Here is an 18930-nt window from a genome sequence, read left to right on the forward strand (position 1 = left end):
GAACCAGTCTGTTGTTCCATGTCCGTTTCTAAGTGTTGTTTCTTGACCTGCATACAGATTTCTCAGGAGGCAGATAAGGTGGTCTGATATTCCCATCTCTTTCAGAATTTTCCACAGTTTGTTGTGATCCACACAGTCAAAGGTTTTCACATAGTCAATGAAGCAGAAGATATTTTTCTGGAATTTCCTTGCTTTTTGCTCTGACCCAAATGTTGGCAATTTGACCTGTGGTTCCTCTGCCTTTTCTAAATCCAGCTTGTCCACCTGGAGGTTCTTGGTTCACATACTGTTGAAGCTGGAGTGGCCCCTGCTCACCACAGCTACAGAAAAGCTGCATCCTGCTGTTGCTGGGAGGAAGACCCCCTCCAGGGCCTGAGAGTGGGCTCTTGTCTAACACTCAGAAATGAGTTGTCTGAGGAGACACACATGCTGACAAAGCAAGAGCCTTTACTGAGAAGGGGTGCCAGGTGACAGCAGCAGGGTGAGGGAGCCCAGGAGGACTGCTCTGCCACGTGGCTCGCAGTCTTGGGGTTTATGGTGATGGGATTAGTTTCCGGGTTGTCCTTGGCCAGTCATGCTGACTCAGAGTCCTTCCTGGTGGTGCACGCATCGCTCAGCCAAGGTGGAGGCCAGTGAGGGGGGTTCTGGGAGGTGGAAGGACATGTAGCATCTCCTTTTGACCTTTCCCGAGCTCTTCCAGTTTTGGTGGCTTGTTAGTTCTGTGTTCCTTACCAGGCCCTCCTGTCATAAGATCACTCATGCAGATAATCACTGTGGTGCTTGTCCAGGGTGGGCAGTTTCAGTCAGCGTGTTTCCCCGAACACAGCCGTGAAGACCGAGGACAGCCAGAAATAAATATTTTCATAAAACAGCCTTTCTGCGTCACACCCCTTCATGCCTCACCTCTCTTGTCCAGATGGAGCTTCTCCAGGGCCTTCTAGCCCAGGACACGCCTCAGGAGAGACAGGCGCTCACCCAGAAATACAGAGATCAGGGGAGCACCAGCGGGAGCCCCGTGGGCACTCCCCAAGGACCCCCGCCGCAAAGCACGCGGGGAGGATGCCCGTGCCGGGCCTGGCGAGACGACGCCTGTGGCACATCTGTGCCAGGTCCCGGGGCGCCGCGAGGCCTCTTCCCCTGGTCCCCTCCTCCCAGGCAGCCTCCCTCCCTGGATCGTGAGGACCCATCCACGCGTGGGGCACCCATGACATCCCTTGGACAACTGGCTTCTGATGACTTCGGTCTGACAAGTCTAGGGCTTGACTTCTGCCTGCGATCCACTTCGAGGGATGGTGGTACCAAGAGTGCTTCCTCTTGGGGAGAATCGGGTTTCCATCCACTGGCTTACGGACGCCTCCTGCTGTCCAAGATGCAGAATCCGGCAAGCGCTCTGGGAGCTGGTGCAAGGGTGTTGACAGCGGTTTATTCATAACAGACACAAGGTGGGAGGAGCCCAGATGACTCTCAACAGGAGAGGAGAAGCAAACCGTGGTGAATTCACACAAGCATCCCATGCAGTATTAGTGAGGAACAAACTGTTGATCCGTGCAGCCCTTTGGAAGCCTTACACGAAAGATTGTCTCTGACGCTCCAGGCTGAGCTAGTCTATGGTGAGCAGTGTCGGAGGACGCTGTCTCTGGGGCATGGCCCTGGAGCACTCTGGGGAGGCGATTCCAGACGGCGAGCATGTGCAGGCTCACGGGCACTTCTTTCACCTTTCCTATGTGTTTGGGAATTTTCATAATAAGATGTCCGGGAGATGCTTATAGTGCCTGCCCCAGGGCACGGGTGTGGTCTGATCTGCATTTCTAGAAGATGCACACAGAGCTAAAGGACCAGGACGGGCTGGTGAGGACGTGGGAAAGTGTGGCCACTGTTTGCACTGGTCTTCGCGCGGGTCTGTCCCGCTCCATGGTGGGCACTGTCCTAGGTCTGGGGGCACAGCGTGAACAGGACCAAGACAGCCTGTGCCTCGTGGGGAGAGACACATGAAGACACCCACTCAAGTGAGCACAGCACGTCTCAGGGGCTGAACTGTGTAGCGGAGACAGACAGCGCGGTAAGGACATGGCTGGGAGTTCACAGAGGTTTGAAGGAAGCCAGGGAGGGAGTCAGTCAGCCGCTGTCGGGGAAAGGGACAGCTGGTGCAGAGGCCCCGAGGGAGCCGCCTGGGCGCGCTGGGCAGAGGCAGGACCAAACGGGTGCAAGGGGGGCTTCGGAGGCCGGAGGGAGCCACTGGGCAGAGGCATGGCACGAACACACTTCAGGGGCAAGGGTGGGAGCGGACCACTCCTCAGGGGGAGGCAAGAGTCCAGGATGGCGGCCTGGCCCTGGGCTGGGTGGAAGGGTAGAAACTGTCAGACCTGAGGCACAGTGGCTCTAAGACAGAGCCAACAGGATTCCTTGATGGAGTCGACGCAGGGACGAGAAAAGAAGGGAATTTCCCAGGACATAAGCTTGCAGTCTGCACAGCAAGGGGAGTTTCCTGTTGCAGGAAAGACCATCGGAAGACGGGCTGGGAGGAGCTGGGAGAGGGCCTGGTCAAGTTTGAGGTCTGCACAGCTCAGCCCTGGGTGTCCAGGCTGGGATGGATGGACGGACTGTGCGGCGGGGGAACGTCGCGGTGACAGACCGAGCGGGCTGAAGGCTGAGAGATGGGCCCGCAGGTGCTGGGCGGGGCGGGAAAGCGGCACTGCTGCCGGCCTGGGGCCCGCGGACGGCAGACGGCAGGTGCAGGCAGCCCCCTGCAGCTGACGGGAGGAGCGAGCAGCAAGCAGCAGGTCCACGTCCGGGTGAGGAAGCGGAAGCACGGAGCGGCAGCTCTGCCTGGGGCTCACACCTGTGAGGCTGCTGCCCACCTGGTCCCGGCCCTGGCGGGCGTCTGGGGCGCCCTAGGATGTCCAGTCTGAGCACGAGCTCTCGGCAGGCCCACGGCACCTCAGTGGTGCTCACGCGGGTCGGCTCTGGTGACTGCAGCCGTCCCGGCGCACAGCTCAGGTCTCCGCACTGCCTGCCGCTGTTGGGATGCTCTACCCCTAGAGCCCGGCCCTGCTCCCTCTTTCTTCCTGCTCACTCAGATGTGGCCTCGCCAGGCCAGCCAACCTCCTTAGTGAAACAGGAACACACACCAACTCCCGCCCCCCGCACCCATCGCTGGGTTTCCTCACCTGCTTTACCTGTGTGAACCTCTCTCCAAAGCCTTACCAGCTGATGACTTAACATCTCCCTATTCCTCCCCCTGGAACATGAGCTCCCTGAGGACAGAGGCTGGAACGGCGTCCGGTACCTTGTCCATCCTCCACGAACACCTGCCCAACATCGGAACAACCAGACAGCCTGGTGTTTTTCACTCAGAAACAGGGTCTCGCATGTGTGACGCTGCGGTGGGGCCCCCAGGGCACCCAAGGGGCTGACTCACTGAGTCTGAGTCAGCTTCAGTGAGTTACGCTGAAGGACAGATCGCCGAGAGCCGCCAAAGTGTGGTGTTGGAGCAGACGGGGCTCCTTCCAAGTTGTCCCAGTGGACAGTCCCTGCTGTCCTTGCACCTCCTGGGTTTCTTCTGGAAATGCTCTGCTCTCCGTCTGAGTGGCTCAGCTGAGCTCACAGGTGTTTGCCCCAGCCCCCCGGGGAGCAGTCCCGGGGTGGCAGGCATCCAGGGACTGCAGTGCCTGACCTCCTGCCACCTGGAAGAGCCACCATGTGGGCAGACGCTGGACGGAGTGCAGAGGGATGGGCCGGACCGTGTCCTGGGTGCCTGGATTCAGCCATGATCCGTCTTGCTGGATGGCACACGGTCAGCACGTTAGCTTTTCTATTGGAACACGCCTGAAAGCTTCCCACCCACCAGCAGCGGCCGCCCGGGCCAGCTGTTGAAGCCCAGGGCCCCAGCTGGGGCCCTGCGGGGTCGAAGCGCTCCAGCGGCCTCGGGCACAGAGCCCACCTCCCACAGCCCCACCAGGACCCCCAGGAGGCGGGCAGGGGGGACCTCTGCCCCCAGGTGCCACACCCATGGCGTGATCCTCCACCTAAAGATGCTGGCATTTAAATTACTGGGCTCCAGCCAGGGAATTCTTCACAATAACACATCAGTACTTCCTGCGTTGAAAGGACTCTGGGCTGGGACTCAGGAAGGCACAGGGGTGCGGCTGGAGGCAGGGCACCCCCATTCTCTGGACTCAGTTCAGTGTCGGAAAAGTGAGGGAGAGGGGCGATTCGTGCACGTCCCTCCACTCCGGTGATTATTTGCTCTTGTGGGAGATCCCTGGTTTTCCACTGGCATTTTAAAAAACCAGGGTATTTCATGCAAAATGGGGAAATCTATAGGTCGTATGTGTGAGACGTAAAGAATAATTATAAAATAAATACTCATGAGATCACGACCGCAGTCCGGAAGGGAACACGCCTCCCCGCAAGCCCTCTGCAGGCCCCTCCCCAGAGGCAGCCACTGTCCTGATTCCGACAGCAAGCACCTCCTCACTTTCTTTGTACTTGCATCACCTTATACACCTAAGCAGCATTTGATTTGGCTTAGCTTTGAATTTTGTGTGGTACCCTGTAAAAGGTGAAGGATTTATATGCTCTGAAGAGAAGCCAGAGCATACACAAGGTGTTGGAGAAAAGAAAGAGCCTGTCTTTCTCCTGAAATTCATGTACACTGCTATTATCACCCAGGACTATGACATCTAGGGCCCGCACAGAATGTAGAGTAGGATCTCTGGCTGTGAGCATGCTTATTTCTCCTCCATTATTTTATTGCGATGGTCACTCCACTATGATAGTCCTCAAGGTGGCTTTTGCTTTTCTTTTCTTTCTTTTTTTTTATATAATCCTACCATCTTCAAAAATTATTTTCAAATCCAAATTTGCCTAGATTTTTAAAATTATGAATCAACGTTGAATTTTGTCCAGCTGCTTTTCCTGCATCCATTTCCCCACTCAGATTCACTCAGTCACTAACGTAACACTGACTCGTGACTTCCCTTCCTCTCACTGCTCTTGTTTGTTTTGTTCTGATGAACATCTCAGCTTGTGGGGTCTTTGTTCCCCAACCGGGGACTGCACCCAGGCCTACGGCCGCGAAGGCGCCAAGTCCTAACCACTGGACCATCAGGGAATCTCTCTCACTGTTCTCATCAGGTTTTGCTACTCTCATGAAAAGAGTAGGGATTGTTAGCCTTTCCCCTATTATCTGAAAGAGCTTGTATAAGGTTTTATCTTTTGTTCCTTTCACATTAGGTGGAAATTGCCAATGAAGCCATCTGTGCTCAGGGTTTTATTTGGGGGAAGACTTTTTTCATTCATGTTCTAAAAAATTCTTTTTTTCTGAGTCAATTTTCTCACTGCAGTGAGAACACTACTCTCTGGGTGTGGTGAATGAATGAAAAGAGAGTAGCCCCCGCTCACCACAACGAGAGAAAGACCAATGCAGCCACAAAGTCACGCCACAGCCACAAATAAACAAACAGATACTGCGATTCAAACGCGCGCGTCTGTACGTTCACGGCAGCACTAGTCACGGTAACCAGGACACGGAGGCAACCTGAACGGCCGTCAGCAGATGAGTGGACGAAGACGTGGTGCACACACACCGTGGGACAGTGTGCGTGTGTGTGCGTGCTAAGTCCCTGCAGGCTCCTCTGTCCACGGGATTCTCCAGGCAAGAATACTGCAGTGGGAGCCATGCCCTTCTCCAGGGCATCTTCCCAACCCAGGGATCAAACCCGCATCTCTTATGTCTCCTGTGTTGGCAGGTGGGTTCTTTACCACTAGCGCCCCCTGGGAAGGCCTCATGGACTAATACTCAGCCAGAAAATAATAATAATAATGAAATAGTGCCGTTTGCAACAGTGTGGATGAAACTAGAGATGATCATACTGAGTGAAGGAAGTCACAGGGAAAAACAAATATTATATGATACCACTTATATGTGGAATCTAAACAAATGAACTTATGTACGAAGTGGAAACACAGTCACAGAGAACTTGAGAACAGACTTGTGGTGGCCAGGAAGGAGGGCGTGGGGGAGAGATGGGTCGGGAGTCTGCGGTTAGCAGACTCAAACCAGTGTATATAATGTGCAGTACTCAATCACTTTGCTGTACACCAGAAACTAACACAATATTGTAGATCAACTGCATTTCAATAAAATAAATTGAAAAACAAAGTCAAACCTGAGAAGAATTACATTTGCACATTAAAGAAATTGCAGAATTTGCTAATATATTTTGACAAAATTGTGGGGAATATGTGTAGAAATGTAATCTAAGGATATGAGGTCATGGTGGGAGCAATACAACTTTTAAAAAACTTTCATTTATGCTATTTTTTAAAATTTATTGAAGTATAGTTGACTTACAAAGCTGTGTTAGTTCAGGTGTACAGAAAAGTGAACCAGTTTTCCATATATATATAAAACATATATATATAGATCTTTTAAATTTGACATAGGTTTAGACTTACTGAGAATTGCACTAATATTACAAAAAATTGCTGCATACTTAGATTCCCGAAATGTTAATATTTTACCACTTTGCTTCATCTCTTTCTCCATGTATGCACATGCATATGTGCATATATATATGTCATTTCTGAACTATTTGAGAGTAATTTTTAAGCATCAACCCTCCACCCCAAAACTTTAGTGTGTATTTCCTACAAACAAAGACCGGCTCTCACATAACTGCAGTGTAACTATCAAACTCAGGGGTTTCAAGTGGAAATGTTACTTGCTGTTCCAATTCCTCACTCTCCTAAAAACGCTTTTCTGGGGGGAAAAGGCCCGGACCCCGAGCGGCCGTTGTCACTCTCTAGTCTCCTTTGTTTGGCATAGTCCCCCAGCCTCTGGTTTTCATGACCTTGAGGCAGAGGCCAGCAGTTAGTTTGTGGAAACGTCCCTCAGTTTGGGTTTGTCAGACGTTCGCTCACAGTTAGATTCAAGTGTGAATCTGGGTAAGCACACGGCAGAAATGAAACTGTGCTTTTCTCAGTCAGGTCTCCTCTTTTGAGGCACTTGGTTTTGATGTGTCCGGCTGCAGATGTAACTTCCATTTTCGGGTTGATTTGGTGTCTGCCTAGCTTCTCTACTGTAGGCACACTCTTTCCCCTTTGTTATTACTAAGTATCCACAAGCGGATACGTTGAAACTACTTATCTACCCTACAACTGCTATTTTTCAGCAGACTTTCAGCTTCCAGCCCTTTTAAAAATACGTTTGCTAAATCGGGCTTAATTTCTCAACATGGATTTGCTTGCTCATGAATAAGCAGAATTCCCTGGGCTAGCTGGAGCAATCTGAGTGGGACTCAGTGTCTGGTCCTTTGGTTTAAGCAAAATCCAAACTCAGTGTGGAATGAAGTTGAGATGAGAGCAATTCCTTTAGGAGCCAGGCATGTTGGATGGACTTACCACGTGCAGACATTGGTGAGACAAGCCCCCGACTCGGGGAAGCGGGGCAGGCAGGGGCTGTTCTCTGCGGGTCAGCGAGGCAGGGGCTTCCTGACTCCAAGGGACAGTCTGGACCTTGCAGAGCAGAGGACCCCTGCCAGCTCTTCCCCGCTGAGTACAGAATGAGCTGCAGTTCCCTCGGCCGGCAGAAGAGCAGAGATGTGACCCACAGGAACCTCGGGCGACAGTGAACGACACGTGGTCCCCAGGGCTGAAGCTGATGGGAAACCCACCGAGGGCCACCTCGATCCATTTAACTGAAGCAGCAAGCTGGGTCCTTAGTGAGCACAGCCAGGCCTGAGTCACTGCGCAGAAGCTACGGCCCTCGCTCACTGGTCAGACCTGAATCAGCTTGCAGACCCAGAGTCCTAATTAAGGAAAAGTTGGGCATTCCCGGGGAAGGATCCTGTGCTAGCCCCAGGGTGTTAAAAAACACAGCAGCAACCTTCCTCTCAGCCTTTCTGGAAAGACCTGCAGCCACGTCCTCACACTGAGCCCCGGGGAGAGGAAGACAGTCAGACCTTCAGGGAATCACTGGACGCTGACCCTAGCCAACACTAACCCTCACCAGAGAGGCCCCGCGGGAAACCAACCCTGCAGGCATCTTGACCTTGGGCTTCCAGGCTCCAGCACTGTGAGAAAACACATTTCTGTTGTTTAAGGCCCCGTCTGTGGGCGGTAGCCCCAGCAGACTAACCTGAGTTTGCCCTCAAGCTCACCTAAGGCCCAGGTAAGCTGCAGGAGCGGGTGGCTTCCCCTGGAGGCGCCCTCTCTCCGCCCTCCACTTGCATCTCTGGTTTTATGGTGGTTTAGTCCATAAATCGTGTCTGAGTCTGGGGACCCCATGGACTGTATCCCCCCAGGCTCTTCTGTCCATGGGATTTTCCAGGCAAGAATACTGGAGTGGGTTGCCATTCCCTTCTCCAGGGGATAGTCCCCACCCAGGGATCAAACCCAGGTCTCCTGCATTGCAGGCAGATTCTTTACCAACTGAGCTATGAGAGAAGCCCCTGGTTTTATGGGGAGTTCCCTAAAACAGTCTGCTGACCAATGAAAATAGAGCCTGCTGTAATCACGCTGAGCTGGCACCGGCCGGAAAAGGACTGACGGCGTCACAGCTGGGCTTGACTGGCCCCAGTGATGGCAGGTCTACCCAGTGGGCCACTTTCGAGCAGTAGATTTGGTTATGTCCCCTGCTTTTCCTTGGGGGCGGGGGGAGTGTTGACTGAGATATTTGTCTACACTGATGGTCAGGGACTGAAGGAATGGGTTTGGGGGTTCAGGGTTAAGGAGGCCTGGGGAAGAAGTACAGGAACAGATGGACTTCAGGCTCCCACATGCATCTCACTGGATGTTCTGCTGCATAGGACGTGCTGGACAGTCAGGTGGAGAAGATGGCCCTTTCTGCCCGTGTTGGTCAGCTGCCTTGTCCAGCCAGTCCACTCTTTGCACAAAAAGCCATGAGAGAAGTGCCAGTGGGGCACAGATGCAGACCGTCTGCGGGTGACCACCCTGGGCCTCTCCCCAAGGCCAGTCTGGCTACAGCTGCCACCCAGCGCACAGTCTATGGGCGGTGAGACCAATACGGAGCGATGGGGGCTGTGGGGTCCCACGCTGGGGCTCCAGCCTGCTGCACCCCACGGGACCTCCCTGCGTGTGTGTGGGTGTGTGTGTGTGTGTGTGACTCAGTCGTGTCCGACTCTGTGTGACCCCACGGACTGCGGCCCACCAGGCTCCTCTGTCCATGGGATTCTCCAGGAGAGAATACTGGAGTGGGCTGCCACTTCCTTCTCCAGGGACCTCCCCGAGAGGACGCTTATCCCGGCCTGGCTTTCCCTCCTGTCGGGAGCCTTCCTGAGTGCCCTCTTCAGTTCACACTAACCAACCCCCGGACGATCGCCGCTCACCAAGGAACCAAGGGGCCTGACACCCATGCGGCCCCCACCTCCCTGGTGTCTGTCATTCAGACGGGCAACCTGAGGGCCCAAGCTTCTGTCTCTCAGACGTGTTCTCAGCCGGCAGCCGATAAACCGCACAGGCGGTCCTGTGCCCAGAAAGCACAGCCGGGACAACGAGCGTCAGGCCCCTTCTCCGGCACACTTTAGGGCCCGCATTCGCCGTCTGAGCTCCGGACGCTGGCATCGGCCGGTTGTATGTCCTGGCATCCGGGGAAGGAACGCGTCCCACCGGGGAGCTTCCCCCTGTACACAGGTTTCGGTAAACACGATTCACCCTTCCTGCCACGTTTGTTAACTGTGCTTTCTCCAGCAACTCCAAGAAGTGGGGGTGAGGCCGGCCGCTCCCCGCTCCGGGCCCCGAAGGATGGAGCGGCGGCGGCGGGGGTCCTGGCGCCAGGGGGCCCTGGAGGGGCGGCCTAACCATGGATTTGGGTATCCGATCCCGGAGCCAAGGCTCATTTACTCCCCGCGAGGCTCCAAAAGCCACTTCTCCCTCCTCCGAGCAGGGACAGGCAGCATTTGGAGACGGGCTGCCGAGAATGAACATTAAACACACACGTGCGACCATCCCTTGCGGCTGCTCTCCGACTGAAGTGCGGGTGAGCCATCCCCCCCGACCGTCCCCAAGAACCCGCGCGCCCGGGTGCGGCGTGTGGGCCGCACAGAGCTCTCCCCGCCGCAGCCGGGTTACTTTCGGCCACGAGGTCTCCCGATTTTAACAGACCGCAGACCTGCCCCTGAAAGGACTCGGAGGGGCAGAAAAGGAGTCGAGGAGGTGGGGCGGGGGTGTGGCGGGGCCGCGCGCCGGGGCGGGGAGGGCGGGGAGCGCCGGGGTTTGGGGCGCCCGCCCGCGGTGACGCGCGCCCCCCGCCCGCCGCAGCGCCACTGCAATGGCTGAGCCGGGCCGTCGGACGCCGCCGCCCGGAGCCCCGGAGCCGCCCTCCTGCGGGGAGCCTCGGTGAGCAGCCCCGGCCGCCCCCGTCCCCGCGCGCCGCCGCGACCCTGCCGGGCCTCCGCGCTGCGCCCGCGCCTGGCACCGTGAGTCCCCCGCGCCTTGCGCGGCAGGGTGGCTGCGGGGTGGCGGGCCGGCAGCGCACGCTCGTCCCCGCCCGCGGCCGGGAGACGGCCCGGAGGTGGACCAGGGCTGGGATGGGAGTGGTCTGCAGGTGGCTGTAAGGTGGCCCAGGGTTGGTTGGGGGTGGCCTTGGGGTGGCCCGGAGGGGCTCCGGGGGTGGCCCGAAGTTGGCAGGGTGGGGGGGGTGACATCCCGCGGGCCGGGGTCCTGCGCCCCCGAGCCGCCCTCGCGGGGGGCAGGGGTCCTTTCTGCGTCTCCAGGTGCCCCCGCGGGCCCTCGGCCACCGCTCTGGGCCGTGCTTGTTTCCTGGGACCCGGCGGGGCCCGGCAGCAGGCGCACAGGCCCCACTGCGCCGCGGCCTCTTGGGCCTGGGTGGGAGCGCAGGTGGTCCCTGGGGGCCTCGACTCAGGCGTTCATGCGTCGCCCACCTCGGGAAGGCGCGGCCTTGGCGATTTTTTTTTTTTTTTTCTGTCCAGTTGTTAACCTCTTGCGTTCCCGTTTCCGGGGGTGGCGACGCAGCTGTCGGATGCTCACAGAATCGGAAGCTGCGGAATGAAGGGTTTGATTGGTTGTCAGAAGCCAGAGAGGAGGCGCCGGCCTCCAGTTTTCCTAGAAAAACTTGCCCCTCCCTTTGACCTTGCGTCTTGGGAGAAGCGGATCCGCTTCTCAGCAGCTCCTTCCTGCTGCGCATCTTAGGTTCTGATTCCTTTTCCTCTTCCTGCGCTGCAGGAGCGCGCGGGCGCTTCTCTACCGCTTGTTGTCTGCAGGTATCAGGGGCCTGGGTGACACCGCAGGTCCTAGCTCTGAGCTGCTGGACAGCGGGAATGGGAAGTGCCCCTTGACCGCCAGCTGCCAGGGAGCAGGGCTGTCAGGGGCTAGGAGGACCACCGCCCACCTGGGTGGAGAACCACTGCCCACCTGGGGAGGGGGAGGGAAGGTGCCTGGCAGGGTGTCTGCTCGGCTCAGAGTGGAGTAAATACAGGGGTTGGGACCCTCCTAGCCCTTTGCGCATCTCTGAAAGCTGATTTGTGTCCCTGAATTAAGACTTGATTTGGCAACTATTAATATCTGCAGTGTTTCCCCCACAGTTATGGCAGATAGACCTTCTTGTATTAAGGAGCAACATTTCTCCTTTGTATTAACGAGTGTTTCCCGGGTAGCTCAAACAGTGGAGAATCTGCCTACAACGTGGGAGACCTGGATTCCATCTCCAGGAGGGGAAAGACACCCTGGAGTAAGGGCATGGCAACCCACTCCAGTATTCTTGCCCGGAGAATCCCATGGACAGAGGAGCCTGGCGGGCTACATGGTCCATGGGTCGCAAAGAGTCAGACACGACTGAGTGACTACCACTTGCACTTTCTCTGAGCGTTTCCAGAACACGTCACCGGAAGGTTGGTGCGCCTTCAGGAGGCAGCTCGTGGCATCACCATCAGCAAGCCTCCGGGTCCGGGATTTCGAAACCCTAAGTTTGCATTCATGATACTTGCAGGGTCTGGGCAGCTGTGCACGTGGCACAACAGTAAAAACTGTCACAAGAGAGAAAAAAGTGAGGAAGAGGGACATCGTGCTAAGGATGCCACTCACTGCGTAGCCCTGCTGCGCGCCAGGCGCCACCCCGGCTTCTCTTCCTGTGCACGGGTGTCACCCTGAGAGGAGGGCACTGCAGGGCTCAGGACAGGCCCGAGGGTGGGGTCCGGCCAGGGAGCCAGGCTCGGAGCATGTCCTCAGGAGCTGGAATGTGCAGAAAGACTGTCTCACAGTGAACCTTCCGGAAGCGAGGGGCCTGAGCCCGGGGCACAGGAGGCCCTTGTCCGAGTCACAGACGAGCAGCGTGCCTCGCGTCTCTCAGGCACAGTCCAGAGACGGGACCTCCGCCTGGGCCTCCACCCTGCCCCGGCCTGCGCCCTCCCCTCCGCGCTGCCCAGCGCAGGGCTCTGAAGACCGCCTCTCCACGCAAAGCTGGAGAGCTGGCCTGCATGCTCCCCCTGCCCCCCGGCAGGGCCCCGGGCCTGGAGCCTTCCTATCAGGGCTCGGTCAGCTATGAGCTGGACTTAGCGCCAGTACCATGCTGTGCCGGGCAGTCCAGGGCAAAGGTGGGAGGGCTTGTCCTTAAGGCCCAGCCAGCATTTCCTGTTGAGGGTGACCTGCCTGTGGCTGACCTCAGTGACGGGGTCAAGCCTCCTGGCCCACTGGCCCCTGGAATAGGCATCTTCAGGCTGTCACACGGGTGCGCTCTGTGCAAGCTGCCCTGGACCCCCGCTCCCTCCGTGGCGCTGGGCAGTCAGGCCGGCCAGGTCCCCTACAGCAGCATCCAGTGAAGACCCTGCAGGCCAGGGCCTCCCTTACTGGCCTCCTCTGGGACTCAGATGAGCACTGGGTCCCCTCAGCTCCTGCAGGATCTTGGGGGCCCTCTTCAAGTCTCCCCATGTGCGATGGGCCCCTCCCACATCTTCACAGGTATACCAGGTGAGCGCTTGGACCCCCTTGGCTCCCCCACTCCCTGATTAGAAAGGAAATTCTGAAATCAGAGATAAGGATGACCAAGACAATCAGTACTGCTCCCGGTTAACACCTGCACAGGTAACTCCTGCACGCTCACAGTACTGCTTGAACTGAATTATGTCCCCCCAAGTTCATATTTGAAGCCGTGCCCCGCAAGGCGATGGTCTGTGGGAATGGGGGTCTTTGGGGAGTGATTAGGGGTGGGTGAGGTCGGGGAACTTTCCGCCTGCCTCTGCCTCACAGGGGTTCGGAGACGCAGCTGAGCGGAGTTCACCCCTTCTCTGAGGAGGCTCCCTTGGTGTACATGTTCCAGATATATTTTTTTGAAGCTTTACATGTAACTAATGTTGGACTTACAGAAAAGTGGCAAAAATAGCACCAAGTTCTTCAGGTTCCCCTGACGCTAACATCTTCATGTAGTTCGTGCTCAGAACCGGGACAGTCACTGGCACTCCTGTGCGGTTCACTGGGAGACAGGCCTCCTCACGCGGCCCCAGCTCCCCACTGGCCCCCCTTTTCTGTCCCGGGGCCTACACAGGACCACCCCCCCAACCCCGTTCTGTTGACGGGGTCTCCTGCAGTCTGTGGCCCTCCGGAGCCTTGCCTTGTCTCTTATGAAGCTTGATGCTTCTATGAACTGTGCCGACTGCTTGTTTGGAAAGTGGAAGTGCCTCAGTCGTCCCTGACTCTGTGACCTCATGGACTGCAGCCCTCCAGGTCCTCTGTCCATGGGATTCTCCAGGCAACAGTACTGGAGTGGGTTGCCATTCACTTCTCCAGGGGATCTTCCTGACCCAGGGATCCAACTGGGTTCTCCTTCATGGTAGGCAGACTCTTCGCCGTCTGAGCCACCATGCTCCTTGATGTGAGTTTCCCTGCTCCTTCTTGGGATGGGAGTGTGATGTGCATTTTTAGCCAGACATGTCCCACTGCACCCCTGCCCCCCGCCCTCCAGTGCCCACGCGCCTGGCTTCACGAATGTGTCTGGAGGTCACTGTGTCCTCTCAGCTCACTGACAGTGGTGTTGAGCTGCTGTGCCGGTTTCCTTTCTTGGTCGGTGCACACTTGGGGAGATGCTCTGAGATGCACAAACCCTGGTCCCTGGTCCCTGGGTCCTGACTCACCAGCGCAGCACCGCACGTCCTGCGTCTGAGCCACGGCCGCGCTCTTTGCTGCCGGGCCCCCGGCACTGCTTCCCTTTCTCCTCGCTGGTGGGATTCTCCTCGGGGGAAGCCTTGTCCTCGCCGCATCCGTTTCCCTGATTGTCTGTCCGCATCCGTGGGTACACAGGGATGGTTTTGCTCTGTGGGTTAGGATCCAGACGGTCCAGCCTCATGGGCAGCTTCAGGCTGCTGCTGGGCTCCCAACAGCCCCGTCTTTTTCTTTTTCCTTTTTTTAAAGTTACTTTTTTTTTCCCTCTCATTTCTCTCTTCCTTCCTGGAACGACAAGATGTTCTTGGCTTGGCTAGTTCCAAAGTCCTTGGTTCATGGTTTCTTTCATTGAGGTTTCGTGTGTGTGGTGTTTTAACTTTTCAAAAAATGTTTTCCATTGTTTCTTTGTTTCTGTGTTGGTTTTACGTGACACTGGTCACATTCGACTCCGCTCTCTCTGCCTGGAGGCCTTGGGGATTTTACCTTTGGCTTTGAAGTCTAGCAGTTTTACTGGAAACGTTTCAAAGCTGGCTGGTCCGGGTTTATTCTTCTAGGCACACACTACCCGCTTTGCGATGCGTAGGTTTCAGGTCTTTTTCTGTGCATGGAAAGTTTCCCTGGATTTAAGCTCTCAGCATTAGCTCTGTGCCATTGCTTTCCCCTCTTCTTTTTCCGTGTTTTGTTTTGTCTGTGCCACGCAGCTTGTGGGGTCTTGGTTCCCTGACCAGGGATTGAATCCGCGCCTCAGCAGTGAAAGCACGGAGTCCTGACCCCTGGACGCCCAGGGAATTCCCAGTTTTCTTAAGTGGACCTTTGATAAGCAGAAGTGTTACATTTGATAAAGTGTGACTGACCAGGTTTTGTGTGTGTGTGTGTATGTTGTTATGTGTGTGTGGTTATTTCTTTTTGTGTCTTTTCTGAGACTTGCCAGCCCCCGCGTCCACACATCTTTTCCTGCGTGTTCTCCCTGCACCCTTCTGACCAGACCCCTGTGGGCCTGCACTGCCTCCTCCAGCTCTGGGCTGCGGGGCTCCAGACCCCTGCGGGCCTGCACCGCCTCCTCCAGCTCTGGGCTGCGGGGCTCCAGACCCCTGCGGGCCTGCACCGCCTCCTCCAGCTCTGGTCTGCGGGGCTCACCTGGCCCGAGTGCTGCAGAGCCTGGAATCACCGCTCTCCCTGGGCGCGCCTGGTCTTTTCAGCGAAATGTCTAAAACCCCAGGCAGTTGGGTGCAGGGGAGCTCGTGACTTCTGCCTTGGTCTCGACTTCCCGGATTGCCAGAGGACAAGACTGGAAATGATTTTAAGATAAAATGTATCATGATTTTATACTGAAATTTTTAATTCAAATTTAAAACTGCAGATAATTATTTCTTTATTTTCCATCTCCTTTCTCTTCGGCTGAGACTCTTGGCTCCTAATGACTTGTGTAAGACTACTTCTTCACTGTGTTCTGCTTGTTTCAAAGTAATATCAATGTGTTAAAACACTGTGGTTGGTTTAAAAAGGCTTGGTTTCTTTGCTTTGCTTTTTGTCTTTAATTTACCAAGTTCATTTGTTTCACTTTGCTTTCACTTTTTAGGACTGGCTTTGCTTTCCCTTCATGCTCATTTAATTTTGTTTTGGTTGTGTGCTGAAATACATAAAGGTATGAGCTGAAGTCTGTCCCGAGCAGACCAACTCCTCCTTTGTCTTTTTAACCACCTTCTCTCTCTGCTGGTAATTTCTTTTTGGCTGCCCTGAGCCTTTGTCACCGCACACAGGCTTTCTCTAGTTACGGCGGATGGGCTGCTCATTGCGGTCGCTTCTCTTGTGGAGCACAGGCTCTCGGGCTTCGGCTCACCGACTGACATACGCAGGCTTAACTGACCCAGAGCACGTGGCATCCTCCCAGGCCAGGGGCCAAACCCATGCCCCCACCATTGGCAGGCCGATTCTCAACCAGCAGACCACCGGGGGAGTCCTTTAGAGTCGTCTTCAGCTAATGTTTCCAGTCAGCCATCATACAGGCCATGCGTGTGTATTTCTGCCTCCCCGTCCTGTTTCGGGGGAGAAGGGACCCACTGTGCCTGGCTGTGCTATCGCTGTGCCCAGTCTGTGCAGATCTCAGCTCACTGGGTGTGGAGGTTGCCTGATCCTGTTCTCCGCTGTGCAGCACTCCCCCAGGGGCTGGATCTTAGCCTCGACACTGATCTCTCAGGCTCCGAACATCTGCGTATTTCCCGTCTTTTGCTGCTAGAAACAGTTCTTCTGTGAATATGCCTGAGCGCACATGGCTTTCATACATTTTTGAGGATATCTTAACTAGATTCTTAGAAGTGGGATTTCTAGTCCAAAAGTAAAATGACTGTGTAAAATGACTTTTGCTACATGTTGCCAAAAGCCCCTCCCCAGGAGTCCGCCTGTTGTGTGGCATTCTACCAGCCTCGTTCTCACAGCCTCAAAAGAGACAGTGTTGTCAAACTTCTGGGGGCTTGCCAGGTAGGGGAGAAATGGTGATGCCAGTGTATTTTATTTGCATTTCTCTTACCACGAGTGAAGTTGAACATCTTTTCATGCATTTAAAGACTATTTGCATTTCATTTTATGTGAGCAGTTTATTCAAAGCTCTTGCCTATTTTTTCCTTTTTTTTTTTTCCCTCTGGGCCTGTTTGGATTTGTCTTCTCAATTTTCTGAAGTTCCTTATATATTAGCTTTTGACCTATGATATAAGGTGCATGTACAGGCTTCCCAGGTGGCTCAGTGGTAAAAGAATCTGCCTGCCAATGCAGGGGATGCGGGAGATGCAGGTTCCATCCCTGGGTGGGAAGCTCTCCTGGAGGATGACATGGCACCCCACTCCAGTGTTCTTGCCTGGAGAATCCCATGGACAGAGGAGCCTGGCAGGCTGCAGTCCACAGGGTCGCAGAGAGTCAGACACGACTGGGCGACTGGGCACCCAGGTGCGTGGATCTTCTCTATGCTGCCATTTATCACTGAGCGTTGCTTATGCCAGGGCTTTCCTTTGTTGTCATTGTTTTTCTCATGTGAACTGCAAATGTGTTTATCCTCTGGTCCAGGCTGGCTGTCCCACCAAGCCTCCACCCTGGGGGGCCTGCTCCGTCTCGAGGTTCACACTTGCTGGCGGTTTCCGAGTCCCCAGTCCTAAGTCTCTGTCCCACCCTTACTGGCTCCTGTGCTGTTTCTTAGCGGGGAGTGGTGGTGGTTTGGAGATAAGGGCAGCGGATTGAAGCTGCATCTGGGCCCCTTGTGGGGCCAGACTGTGATGCTGCGAGGCACTGGGCTAGGTGTTGGGAAACCAGCAGCCTCTGCAGAGCTCTCTCAGCAGGCTCGCTCTGGGGCTGCCCACCCTGAGGCGTAGCCACGTCATGAGTAGCAGGTGAGGGACCCTGCACTCTCATCCCCTGCCCAAAGCAGACCCCTCACAACCTAGGCAGTGGAAGCAGGCGGCTGGCTGGGGTGCAGCCTCTCCAGACACTGCCAGGGGCAGGAATGACCCCCACCCCCGCTCAGCTTTGTCCACATTCCTGACCACGTGGCCCCAGGGAGGTAAGAAGGCTGTCCTAAACCAGCGCTTGTTCAGGCACCTTGTTCGAGCAATGTGAAGAGAAGTTGCTCAGTCATGTCCAACTCTTCGCGATCCTATGGACTATAGTCCACCAGGCTCCTCTGCCCATAGAATTTTTCAGACAAGAATACTGGAGTGGGTTGCCATTGTCCTTCTCCAGGGCATCTTCCCAACCCGGGGATCGAACCCAGGTCTCCTGCATGGCAGGCAGATGCTTTACCCTCTGAGCTACCAGGGAAGTCCTTGTTAAGGCGATAGTAGTGATCATAAGAGAGGCAGTGCTTTGTCATCTTTTGGGGAAGGTGTTTGTTTTACTTTTCCGGTCACTACATTTTGTGTTGAGAGGAGATTTGAGGAGCTTCAAAAATGGTGACATCATCACTGCCACTTTGCCTCCAGCTCAGAAGTGTGTTTCTTCATTTCCACTTAACGGAACTATTGATGCATTTGCATTGAAATCTCTTATTTTCTGTGTTCTATTTGCCGCACCTGTTTTTCTCCTTTCTTGCCTTCATTTGCACTGACTGGGTTTTCCCCCGTCTTCTCTTTAAACCCTGTATATTCTGGTTTCTATTATTTTCATGCACACGCACGCTCAATCATGTCTGACTCTTTGCGACCCCGTGGACTGCAGCCCGCCAGGCTCCTCTGTCCACGGGATTCTCCAGGCAAGAATACTGGAGTGGGTTGCCATTTCCTTCTCCAGGGGATTTTCCGAACCCGGGGATCCAACCCGGGTCTCCTGCGCTGGGAGGCAGGCTCTTTACTGCTGGGCCGCCAGGGGAGTCTAGCAGCGTCATTAACTTAGAAGGCTGCAGTGAGCCAGAACCTCGTCCCAGGTCATGCAAGGACCCGGAATACTGACTTCACCTCAGTTTCTCCCTCTGGCAGCTTTGATGTTTTGTTGTCTGGCATTTCGCTGTCATCTGTCTGCTTTGTAGCAGCCCTGGAAATCATTGTTAGCTTTGCAGCTCCTCGGGTAGTTAGTGCTTTGCTGCCTTTCTGTTCTCCTGGCCTCTCAAAGGTCCACTGGGACCAAACATCCTGAGGCTAATCCTTTACTTCCCTTTGTTCAGTGTTGGCATCCACTTTCAATTTCTCTTTTCTTTTTTTTTTGGTCTGAACATTTTTTTCTTTCAAGAATGAGTGTGAAAGGGCTTCCCTGGCAGTCCAGTGTTTAAGACTCTGTGATTCCAATGCATAAGGCCCGGGCTTGATCCCTGGTTGGGGA

General features: G+C 55.2%; 1 protein-coding gene and 1 non-coding gene across 2 annotated transcripts in view; one reads left to right on the plus strand and one right to left on the minus strand.

Moving 5' to 3' along the window:
* Positions 1-10224: 10224 nt before the first annotated feature.
* Positions 10225-18930, plus strand: part of JAKMIP3 (Janus kinase and microtubule interacting protein 3) — a 93083-nt gene continuing 84377 nt past the window's right edge. Inside the window, exon 1 of the mRNA XM_025273847.3 lies at positions 10225-10359. The gene's annotated coding sequence lies outside the window, so the exon portion shown is untranslated. The remainder of the gene's footprint in view (positions 10360-18930) is intronic.
* TRNAG-GCC lies at positions 17866-17937 on the minus strand. Its single transcript has one exon. It is a non-coding gene; the product is annotated as a tRNA-Gly (tRNA).

Source organism: Bubalus bubalis, chromosome 23 (assembly GCF_019923935.1).
Source record: "Bubalus bubalis isolate 160015118507 breed Murrah chromosome 23, NDDB_SH_1, whole genome shotgun sequence".
NCBI classification, from domain to species: Eukaryota; Metazoa; Chordata; class Mammalia; order Artiodactyla; family Bovidae; genus Bubalus; species Bubalus bubalis.